The sequence below is a fragment of the Drosophila suzukii genome, assembly GCF_043229965.1.
Source record: "Drosophila suzukii chromosome Y unlocalized genomic scaffold, CBGP_Dsuzu_IsoJpt1.0 scf_Y1, whole genome shotgun sequence".
Lineage (NCBI taxonomy): Eukaryota > Metazoa > Arthropoda > Insecta > Diptera > Drosophilidae > Drosophila > Drosophila suzukii.
This window is the reverse complement of record NW_027255895.1, coordinates 1,123,585-1,136,349: the sequence shown is the minus strand read 5'-3', so window position 1 is coordinate 1,136,349 and position 12,765 is coordinate 1,123,585. Positions and strand designations below refer to the sequence as shown.

Genomic DNA, 12,765 nt, shown 5'->3' with positions numbered 1-12,765 from the left:
GGCTTTAGTCCGAGTTACCCGTGCCTTTAGTTTTGTCTAGTTTATTCACTCAGATTCAGTAAAGAACGCAGCACACATTTTGTAATTCAAGGTAAATATTTGTTGTACAGTTTTTGAAAAATTGCAGAGCAAAGACTCAGTTACTTTAGCCTTGTCGTGGCACTTTCTAACAGAAATATTAAATTCAGCCAACAAATATACAAACAGAAGATCAAGTGAATTAATCAGAAGTGACAATGAATAACGAAAATGGTGAACTGTCTGATGTAAAAACGCAGAAGAATCCAACCAAACAGCTCCGTAAGCCCGTCAAACGTCTCAATGCTGAAGTTCGCGGGGTGGTGCCCCTGCTGTGGAAAGTCGAAGCAGTATGGCATACAAGAATTTCTTAGGAAAATTCAAGAGATCCAACCCCGGAAGACTAACCGTTGAGGCCTCCTCTATTTGGCGCAAAATGAGCCTTCAGGAAAAGGAACAATTTCGAGCGGACAGCACTGATCGACATAAAACGAGTCAAGGGAATAGTAAATCTGTAGATAATCCTGTTGCTGAGGAAGTGCCACCTTTAGAAATAGTCAATGATATTGAGTCAGAGAGGCAAATTCATAACGACCAACTTCAAGAAACTACAGATAGCAATAAAAGATCCTGGCTGAGTTTTAATTGCGTTTCTAAATCTCTGAGTAAAGCAAAAAATTTATTTTCTTAAATATTAGTTTTCCAAATTGTTAATTTTCAATGTAAAAAAGTGATAAAAATAAATTATGTTAGTGCTAAAACATCTTCAAATTCCAAATAGTTTTTACGTTTAAGTTCGCCCTTGCTAAGGAGTTCACCTAAGATTAATTTTTATTTTTCTGAGTGCATGTTGCAACTGCAATTGATTTGGAACTATTTAAGCCAAGTGCTTTTGCTTTCCCCCTGGCAGTGTGACTACCGCCAGCCGAGTGCGGAGACCCCGACAATAAGCGGCGGAAAACTGCTGACCACGCTGACTGGGATCAGCAGCTGGGCACGGGGATCCTACCAGTGCCTGTGCCGGGCGGGATTCTACTCGCTGCGGCACCATCATGGCCTGCGCCCCCGGCTGTGACACGTGCACGGGTCCGGAGCCATGTCTGGCCAAGTACCACTGGCCATTCAGGTTGGTATCCGTATCCGTGATTGTTTGCCAGTGATGGGAGAGGTGATACCACCCTTACAAGGTTTATGGCAAGGAAAAGTAGCCAACAGTGCTAGAGAGGGTTTCCTTTCAGTTAGTAAATAAAGATGGAATGCTGTGCAGTTGGTTTTTTTAAAGAGGTTTTTATAATAATATTTTCCAAATTCCATCTGGCAGTTTTTTATCCATACAGAATTTATTAGGGAAGATACTTACCCATACTTACCTATAACCAAGTCCTAGCAACGAATTCAAATAGAATGAACTATACTGGAACTTTTAAAAAACAGTGCCATATACATATGAGATTTTATTTAAAGAGATCTTACAGCTTTAACTGCCTAAAGAGGCTACTTATTTAACAAATAATTGCATTTAGCATATTTTACTTTTAAATACTTTACAGCTTAGATTGGGTTTAATTTAGCTTGTAGTAAAGCATTAGACAATATTCAAACACAATTTATGAATTCATCAGGTATTTCAAACCACACAAAAGACATTTCTGCAATCCAGCATCCCAAAGAAGAATAAGGGGAGGGAGGACATAACCACTTTCCACCACTGGTACTTGTTTAGTAACATAAAAGCTAAGCATCTTTCCTGTATTTTAGAATATCCCTGTTTACCATTTGGATTGGCTGTGCCTGTGGCACCTTTGTACTCGCCGGCTATCTCTTCCGGCATCGTCGCGTCAAGGTCTTCAAGGTGGCCATCCCCATCTTCCTGATGATCACGCTCATCGGCTGCGCCATCATGTATCTGGAGGTAAGTAGTACTTGGGTCATTTGGGGCGACACTCTTAACCCATTAAAGCGGCTGAAAGCCAAAAACACACAAAGGCCATTTGAAAACCATGTTAATAATGCGACAAAAGGCCCTAACGTGGTCGGCGAGGGCTCATTCATAATTAACCCACATGTGAGCCCGTTTTGGTTCTTATCCCACTCCCATTTCTGGATGTAAAGGGATCTGCGAACAAACCACAACATAAAAGCACCATTTATGGGTTTTTAAATGCGGCTTTAAAGCACTTACTTGTCGAAAGGGTATGGAGGTTTTAGGTACTCCATTTCTACCAAAATAGGTTTTTTTTCAATTTTTTTAAACCTGCTAGAAGTTTAAATTAAGAATAGAAATAGTTAAATCTATCGTAAGAGAATATATATATTTATTTGTACTTAAATCAATAAACAAATATAAAAACCAATTTGCATTTCTTAAAAAAAACATTCTAATTTCTTCAGATTTTTCAATATTTCTGATCAAACAAAAACACCTCTTAACGAGGTAAAAATTAGTGGCGAAAGCGCTCTTAACAAAATTTTCTGATATCAACAATTGTGACGAAAAATGAAATTACATTCGATAAAATAAATAAACTATATTAAATTTATGTATTTATGAAATATCATTTTTCGTCCCAATTGTTGATATCAGAAATTTTTGTTAAGAGCGCTTTCGCCACTACTTTTTACCTCGTTAAGAGGTGTTTTTGTTTGATTTATATAGGTGTGTAATGAGTATTTTACTGGATTTATTTTAAATAGTCACGGTAACGCAGAGAAACCCATTTTCAAACCTAACAAAACTATAAGAATTTACTTAAAGGTCTTAAGACATTTGCTTAAAGTCATATTATGCGCCTAAAAAAATGTTAAAAAAGCTGCAGTCAACGTGAAAGATTCTTCAGATATCCATTACCAACGATCGAAGTCATTTCCTACTGAATCTGGTTGAAAAGTATTTGCAGTTTTAACAGATTAAAAAGGTGAACTTTTTCTTAAAGTGTAGAAAGCATCCAATAAAATGCTATCAGTGTGTCATGCATAGTCAAGGACGAGCCGGAGCACAAAACGCACAATGAACTCATCGCTGGGGCTCTGGTTTTTCGGATGGGATCGGGATAATAAGGGGGGCTGGAAGTGTTGGAGCGCACAAGTTGCCATTATGGCCATGATTTCCACTCCGTCTTGAAGCAGACCGCTTCTCTCGGTTGGCAGACAGCTATATCTGGGTTTTTCTTGGAGTCACTCGCTATGTTCGTGCTTACAAAGGTGAGAGGTGTCAGCGAAAATCGCATAAAGGGAAGGCAAATTGGAGCCTTTGTTGCTGCTGCTGTTGTTATTGTTCCATCATCCTGTTGAGCGCAGGACAGCAACAGGAGGCTGCCATTTGTATACAATTTTGGAACTTGCCTCTATCTTAGCCTCGGCCGCTTGTTCGACTCTTGAAATTTTGATGCGGTGCATAAATTATTCGTATAAAGTGCCCTCGCAAATCGAATAAATTAAAGCCAATTTAAAAGGGGCAAGAGCGACAGCCACTTAAGAGGATGACACTTGCTGAGGAGCGTCCAGCTGCACACTGTGAGAAGCGAAGAGAGAGGCTGTGTGCAAAGCCAATTGCCCGCTCTTGGGCTTAAATGAAGAGGGTTGCGTCAAGGGCATGGAAATTACCTTTTAATTTAAAGGGCACATAAAACTATTAAGTTTGGCTTCCTTTAGGTACTAAAAATCTCTTTTCTGTCAATGGTACACCAAAAAAATAGTCATCAAAAAGCAACTATTGTTACATAAATTTTACACTATTGAGTATCGATTTGGCGTCCATAGAATGAGTATTCAATTAATACTTTCCAAAGTATATACTTTAACCACCTTTCTATATTAAAGAGTTTTGAATTTGGATTTGAGGTATTATTTTTAAACCAATTACATACAATCAAAGTTTACATTTAATACTTTGGAAAGTATTAATTGAATACTCAGTCTGAATTGAAAGAATAGTCTTTATATTATTGAGTGTTGAATCTACACCTTAAATCTTTGGTATACTCTTAGCACAACAGGTATGTAATCGTAACAACTTTCGACAACTTTGTTTTGTTGAACTGAAATCACATGAATAGCATTATCATTCAAAGGCATGAGTAGCTTGTAACTACCCTTCAGTTGAAAAAAAAAAGTTTCACTTGTGAATCACCTTGGGAATCACCTGGGACATGTCCTCGTGCACAAGTGAAGAACAAGTGACGCTCCATATAGAAAATTGTATGGGATGTCCGCATTTTCACAAGTGAAAATTCAAATGAAAATTTTTCGAAGTCCTACGGGATTTCACTTGTTCCTTATACTCATTTTTCGTATGGCCTGTCACGTGCCGGCGACACGTCCCAAGTGAATCACTTGGGAAAATCAGAATTTTTCCTTGAGTTTTCACTTGTGAAATCACTTGCAAGGGACACGTCCCAAGTGAATCACTTGGGAAAATCAGAATTTTTCCTTGAGTTTTCACTTGTGAAATCACTTGCAAGGGACACGTCCCAAGTGAATCACTTGGGAAAATCAGAATTTTTCCTTGAGTTTTCAATTATAAAAATATAGAATTTAAAATACATACATATTTAATTTCATTTTAATTCATTTTAATTATATGGTATTATTTAGATTTTCAAAAATTGTACAATTATTGTTTCTGTTTTTTTTGCTTCGTAAGCTTATTTTAAACGTTAGTCATCGCCGTCCTTAAACCTTTGTCCGGGTCCTCTGAATCCTTGGCCAACGCTCCTGAAAAAACATATGTTTAAAAAATGCGTTTTATTTGTTTAATTGTATATTTACCTTTTATAGCTGTGTTTAACCCTTTGCAGGATTTTTATTGGATCAAAGCATTTCGTCATCCACTTTCGGCTAACGGAACCCATTGAATACCTTCAAAATTTACGTACTTTAAACTAAGATCAATGCACAACATCTAAAACTTAACTTACCTGACTTTATTATATTAACTTAAAGAGACGACTAAAGTAACTCTGCTGCGCACAATTAACATGGATGCTTCCCTTTCAATCACTCAAACAGAATGCACCAAGTCTTCTCACCCCTTTACTTGATTTCTTTTGTTTTCTCTTCGCTGTTGGCGCGTGCCACTGCACTTATACCCTTTCTAAGGCGAAATATATCCGACTATATAATTTGTACTTCTTAAGTAAGAAATACAATACGAATTTTTTAAAAAGGTTAATACTAATACTACTAATGTTTTAAATATTGAAATCAATTTTAACGGACTAATTTTCTATAATTACACTAAAAAAATATATTGTAATAAAAATGTATAATAAGTAAACATAACATTATAAGTAAATCCAAATTACTTAATTTTACTATAATCAAATAATTTACTTTTATAAAACAATATAAGTTGTATATTTTCGATACACAATAATGCTCCTAAAATATTAAAGCATTCACATGTCGCTGCTCCACGAAAATTTTTCCGCCGAAATATTAGTCGCTAGCCGAACATAACGGAGAGACGCAAAAAAAAATAACGGACCGGCCGAAATTTGTCTCTGCGAGCACGGAGTGCAGACATTATTATAAGACAAGAAAGAGAGGGAAATATCCGAGTATCTGCCTCTCTTTGTTGCACGATCGTTTTCGTGGGCAGTCTTCTACGCTGCGCCGACTGCTCTGCTGACGTCAACAGCGGCACAGCGTTTTAGGCCATTTGCACTTATAAAGAGGATATCGTATTATGCGTATATTAACTATTTAAGCCGACCATCTGCAATTTATATAAAGATTTCGGAATATCCCTTTAAGTTTGTTAGCCGACAACCAATCAAACGTTCTTCCACATATTATTCCCAAAAAAATTACCCCAGAAGTCCGTTTTCAGGCAAACCGAATCTGGGGTAAATTTAATTATTCCTGAAACACCTGGCATCTGAAAAGCCCCCACGTGAGACTGCAAAAACTTGTCTGACTGCAGTTTGAATAATTGCCAATTTTATACATTTTGAAACTTTTGTTTTGTCCGACAGCCAAGAAATTGAAAAGGACAAAATGTTACAATTGTTGTTACATTTTCAGCAACACCTTTCCAGCGAGTAAAACAAAAACATGCCCAGGAGGCAATAAATTATACAACTATCCAAAAAAAATGGCAAAATAGATTGATGACGGTATACGGACGAGTGCGGAACAAAATGGCAGAGCGGATGATGAATGAGCCCGTGACCCATAAGCACATAATTCCCGTTATTTGTTCTGTCGCAGTGTGTTAACTTCGCAGGTGAAAACCGGCTGTCAGCCATTGCGAAATGTTGTTTACCATAAGCGTCAGAACGGCCACATTGCTCAAAATTGTAGTAAGGATAAGGATAAGAAGTAAACACATATGTCTACACAGTGACAACGATTATTAATTGAATAAGTGGGGTAGTGTAGGATGTAGTAAAAAACGATTCGTTTTTTTAATGTCACTTTTCCGAAAATTAATATTTTTCAAACGTTTAAGAGCAGAAAGTTGCTGACATCTATTGAGCATATTCCAGTTCGATGGTAAAATTCAGCACTTGGCCTAATCCTAAATTTGTTTTCACTTTTACAAGTTACAGGGTAAGGTGACGAACTGATAAATACACACTAAAACTCCATGCAAATGTAAAAATTATTTATTTTATCTTTAAGAGAAGGTTAAAATGCTTATAATGGAGAACAAATTGAATTCTGGGTTTAAATTGATAAAATGAAGTTGATCAATTTCTAGTTCAGAAAAATCTACGACAAATAATTAATTTTTTAGTAATCGACTGTAATACCAAAAAATACCAAAAAGAAGTTAAATCTCATACCCTACAAAATTTTGTCACCATACCCTATTAGGAACTGTTGGAAATATAATTGTGTCACTTTCAACCATTGCTACAGATCTTATTTATACTTGTATTTATTAATCTGACTTGGTTTTCCACCAATCTTTACTCTGGCACTGCTGAAACACATAAATCGGTTTTATAATTCTTACTTCACCTTTTAATTCAAAATTATCTTACGAACCACTTATTAATATTATTGTAAATACATTGTTGGCACGATAAAAGAAATCTACTACAATTATTTTCATTTTTGCCGTGAAGTCACTTATGAGATTTGACGAGTTCATAACCTTACCCTACACTTTCCTCCTCAAAGTTCCTTTTTAAGTTCTACTGTTACACCCTAAATTGATTGTATTGCTATTGTATCAAGCGCGATATCAAAGACTTTGAGTACTGGATAAATTATGCTAGTAAATCGGTAGGGAAAGTAAGCATCAGCATTTCACCCGCGTGTGTACGTATACTGCCACATCGCAGATCCTTTGTTTCAATTTTACTTCAACCCCACGAAATCAAAAAAGTTTGCCAACTAAAAAAAAGCACGTACACGGCTTGCGTTACTTTCTCCCGGATAAAGAAGAAAAAAACTTTCCGAGATGTTGCGCGTACCTTCTGTAGTAGCAGCAACAAAAACAAACAGGTAAGGGAAAATAAGCAAACCCTATACATACTGTAACGAACTGATTTTGTGTGTCTGCTCGCTACGAGATTCGTGCGGCTAGCTCAGAAGATTGTGCGTTCGTCCCACCAAATTTATATGACGTGATTGCCCGTAGATCAGTGAGAAAACAAAGTGTTCAAATGGTAACAGTGGGATTTATTCTCGTGGTATTAGTACAGCGGGTGTGTGGCTGGGCTGGCTTCGGTATCTCTTGCCTCTGGTTCCGCCGGCTGCTGGCGCTCCTCTTTCTGGCTCCTCGACGCGTTGACTCGTCCTCCTCTGGATCCTGGGTCTCGGGACGCTCGACGCGTTGCCTCGGGGTCGCTTGTTGCGCCTTAGACCCGCAGAGAGTTCGGCCTTGTGGGCTTAGGGAAGCGTCACCGTTCTCAGACTAGGGTGAACAAGCCTTGCTCTCCAGGCTGACGCCTTTCGAGGCAATACCTGTCCCTTGCTCTGTCCCGGACGGTCCCGCTAGGTTCTTGCTCAGTTCGCGCTGACAGTCAAGGCTGCCGCCCGGAGGCTGTCTAGCGGTTCACTTCGCTTTACGCCTAGAGCAGACGAACGTTCCAACCGGCTTCACCCTAATGCGTGACGTCCGCGACGCTCCTGCGCTCCCCAATGAGCTCCGCGCGGCGATGGTAACGTGGCTGCCGGAAATGTCTGCTGGCGTCGCTGTCGATGTCCTCTGCGCTGTCTTCTGACCAGTATCTCGTTGTTCTGGCGCTCGGGGAGCTGGGCGGTCGCTGCTCGGGAACTTCGCCGGTAATCGCAGGGCTCTCCAGGCTGCCGCCTCTTGAAACCGCAAATCGATCTACCGCTCGTCCGTCACGCCAGGTCCTGCTTGGTCGGGCAAGGTACGCTGGGTCGCAGACAACTTTCCTCCCCAAGCTGACGGCTCTTCGTCGTAGGACTCTTTTGCTTGTCTCTGACAGACCCGCCGGGCGACTCGCCAGGGTGTGGTCGTGACAAAGTTAGAAAACAAACGCCTTGACTTAGCCGCGTGATGCCCTTCAGAACTCAGCAACCTGTGTCTCAATTCGGAGATTCCTGATGTCCTAATCCCGAACGTCTCGACGTGGCGATCTTGCTCCTTGTATGCTTCCCACGGCGCTGCTTCTGACGACTCGCTTGGTTGTAGCTCCCTCGTAGATTATTTGCTTGACTGACTGTTTATTTGGTACTTTAATTGATTTTGAAGGTTTGACTCCTCGTGATCGACTGATCCAGCTGCCAGCGCTCTGCGGCCTTATATAGGGCCTCCAAGCACCGTTATTTCCCTTTTGCGCACGGCACGCTGGATCTCTCCACTCTGGGTCCAAAGTCCGTGCCTCCTGGATGACCCACTTCTCCTTCACGTACCGCTTTCAATCGATGCTCCGCCCACTGCTGCAGTCCCGCTGATTCCCGGGCCGCTTGTGGCACGCCTGTGTGCCGCTCCACTGCCGAGATGTGGCACTTCCTCTCCCGGTCCAAAGTTCACGGGAGAGTCCAAAGTCCGGTGGAGTTCCGTTATCCCCTTTTGCATACGGCACTCTTGCTCTGCCCGCGAAGTCTCCATTCTCTCTCGATCTCCATCCTTGGTCTCCAATCTCTCTCGCTCTCCTTCATTGGTCTCCAAACTCTCTCGCTCTCCTTCGTTGGTCTCCAAACTCTCTCGATCTCCACCCTTGCTCTCCAAACTCTCTCGTTCTCCTCGCCGCGCCGTTACTACGCGAATTCGCCGCGTATCTGGTAAGCGGCCGGCCATCTGCTGCTGGTTCTATTTGTGGGGAGTTATTCAACTCCTCACATTCCCCCCTTACTTCGGGAAACATTTAAGACTGGTTCCTACTCTCCGGCGTTTCCTTGCTCATCCTAGCCTTTGAGTCCTTGTGATTGCCGCGGCGCTCCCTCGTTGCTCCCTCGATGCTCCCTCGACGCTCTTAACTCCCTTGAGTTTCTACAGCGGGGGTCATCCTCCTCGTAGCAACTTTAAATCTCCCGCGACGATATTTCCTGTGTTCCCACTGGGACATCGATACTCCTGGGCTATCGATCCCCAGCTCGCTGCTCATTGCTGCGTCTCACTCCTTTCCATGTTTCCTCCGCCTGGTCACACCGTTCGTGCGTGATCGATATTTATTCGCATATCGATACCGACGGTGCGGCGTTGCCACCTGCTCGTTTGCGATATTTCCACCTTGGCCGATATTTCCATTGTCGTGTGCCCATCGATCGCACTATCGTCCAGTGCCAATCGATCGCCTATCGAGGCGCCCCCTTCCCTGGCTCGTGGTGATTTTGCAAATTTTCATGGGTAAGTTCCTTTTACATTTCCTCTACTCCTTCTCATCTTATCCTTCTCTCTCCTTTCGTCCTCTCTCGCCCTTCACTCGTCCTCTATCGGCTGCATCGGACTCCATATTGGCAGCTCTCGAGAGCGGGTGCGGAGAGGACTTCGCATTCACTTTGCAACCGGGACAGCAGGTAAGTAATTGACGTTCATTTCTTCTTCCTGGACTAAGACCATTTGACTTACAGGTTGCTGAAGTGGCCCATGCATGCCCCGTTCTTCTTCCAGCCACCCCAATCAAACTCTTGGCCCCGTACCCCTTCTCTTGTTGCTTGGGAAAAACCTTGTGTTGTTTTTTGTGATTTTTTTTTTCGTTTATTTATTGCGTGAAAACCCGGATGCCCGCGACTCCGGTGTCGCCGGTGTTGGCGGGCCCGTGCTTGGTGTCGGCGGGACCCACGCATCCTGTCGGCTCCTCGTCCGGGGGTCCCGAGGGTTCAACTTGGGTGCCCCCTCCTCCCATATCCTGGGAACCTCCTTCGTCGGTCCTGTCGCGGGCCCCTCGGGCCACGTCCATGTCACCGTCTGCTGCCGCCACCGCATGCCCTTTTTCTTAAAGTGTAGAAAGCATCCAATAAAATGCTATCAGTGTGTCATGCATAGTCAAGGACGAGCCGGAGCACAAAACGCACAATGAACTCATCGCTGGGGCTCTGGTTTTTCGGATGGGATCGGGATAATAAGGGGGGCTGGAAGTGTTGGAGCGCACAAGTTGCCATTATGGCCATGATTTCCACTCCGTCTTGAAGCAGACCGCTTCTCTCGGTTGGCAGACAGCTATATCTGGGTTTTTCTTGGAGTCACTCGCTATGTTCGTGCTTACAAAGGTGAGAGGTGTCAGCGAAAATCGCATAAAGGGAAGGCAAATTGGAGCCTTTGTTGCTGCTGCTGTTGTTATTGTTCCATCATCCTGTTGAGCGCAGGACAGCAACAGGAGGCTGCCATTTGTATACAATTTTGGAACTTGCCTCTATCTTAGCCTCGGCCGCTTGTTCGACTCTTGAAATTTTGATGCGGTGCATAAATTATTCGTATAAAGTGCCCTCGCAAATCGAATAAATTAAAGCCAATTTAAAAGGGGCAAGAGCGACAGCCACTTAAGAGGATGACACTTGCTGAGGAGCGTCCAGCTGCACACTGTGAGAAGCGAAGAGAGAGGCTGTGTGCAAAGCCAATTGCCCGCTCTTGGGCTTAAATGAAGAGGGTTGCGTCAAGGGCATGGAAATTACCTTTTAATTTAAAGGGCACATAAAACTATTAAGTTTGGCTTCCTTTAGGTACTAAAAATCTCTTTTCTGTCAATGGTACACCAAAAAAATAGTCATCAAAAAGCAACTATTGTTACATAAATTTTACACTATTGAGTATCGATTTGGCGTCCATAGAATGAGTATTAAATTAATACTTTCCAAAGTATATACTTTAACCACCTTTCTATATTAAAGAGTTTTGAATTTGGATTTGAGGTATTATTTTTAAACCAATTACATACAATCAAAGTTTACATTTAATACTTTGGAAAGTATTAATTGAATACTCAGTCTGAATTGAAAGAATAGTCTTTATATTATTGAGTGTTGAATCTACACCTTAAATCTTTGGTATACTCTTAGCACAACAGGTATGTAATCGTAACAACTTTCGACAACTTTGTTTTGTTGAACTGAAATCACATGAATAGCATTATCATTCAAAGGCATGAGTAGCTTGTAACTACCCTTCAGTTGAAAAAAAAAAGTTTCACTTGTGAATCACCTTGGGAATCACCTGGGACATGTCCTCGTGCACAAGTGAAGAACAAGTGACGCTCCATATAGAAAATTGTATGGGATGTCCGCATTTTCACAAGTGAAAATTCAAATGAAAATTTTTCGAAGTCCTACGGGATTTCACTTGTTCCTTATACTCATTTTTCGTATGGCCTGTCACGTGCCGGCGACACGTCCCAAGTGAATCACTTGGGAAAATCAGAATTTTTCCTTGAGTTTTCACTTGTGAAATCACTTGCAAGGGACACGTCCCAAGTGAATCACTTGGGAAAATCAGAATTTTTCCTTGAGTTTTCACTTGTGAAATCACTTGCAAGGGACACGTCCCAAGTGAATCACTTGGGAAAATCAGAATTTTTCCTTGAGTTTTCAATTAAAAAAATATAGAATTTAAAATACATACATATTTAATTTCATTTTAATTCATTTTAATTATATGGTATTATTTAGATTTTCAAAAATTGTACAATTATTGTTTCTGTTTTTTTTGCTTCGTAAGCTTATTTTAAACGTTAGTCATCGCCGTCCTTAAACCTTTGTCCGGGTCCTCTGAATCCTTGGCCAACGCTCCTGAAAAAACATATGTTTAAAAAATGCGTTTTATTTGTTTAATTGTATATTTACCTTTTATAGCTGTGTTTAACCCTTTGCAGGATTTTTATTGGATCAAAGCATTTCGTCATCCACTTTCGGCTAACGGAACCCATTGAATACCTTCAAAATTTACGTACTTTAAACTAAGATCAATGCACAACATCTAAAACTTAACTTACCTGACTTTATTATATTAATTTAAAGAGACGACTAAAGTAACTCTGCTGCGCACAATTAACATGGATGCTTCCCTTTCAATCACTCAAACAGAATGCACCAAGTCTTCTCACCCCTTTACTTGATTTCTTTTGTTTTCTCTTCGCTGTTGGCGCGTGCCACTGCACTTATACCCTTTCTAAGGCGAAATATATCCGACTATATAATTTGTACTTCTTAAGTAAGAAATACAATACGAATTTTTTAAAAAGGTTAATACTAATACTACTAATGTTTTAAATATTGAAATCAATTTTAACGGACTAATTTTCTATAATTACACTAAAAAAATATATTGTAATAAAAATGTATAATAAGTAAACATAACATTATAAGTAAATCCAAATTACTTAATTTTAC

At 40.8% G+C, this 12,765-nt stretch overlaps 1 long non-coding RNA gene across 1 annotated transcript; it reads left to right on the top strand.

Annotated features, from left to right (window-relative positions):
- The first annotated feature begins 9,497 nt into the window (after nt 1-9,497).
- On the top strand, nt 9,498-10,453 carry LOC139353967 (uncharacterized). Its single transcript, XR_011605028.1, has 2 exons — nt 9,498-9,960; nt 10,015-10,453. It is a non-coding gene; the product is annotated as an uncharacterized lncRNA (long non-coding RNA).
- Nucleotides 10,454-12,765: the final 2,312 nt, after the last annotated feature.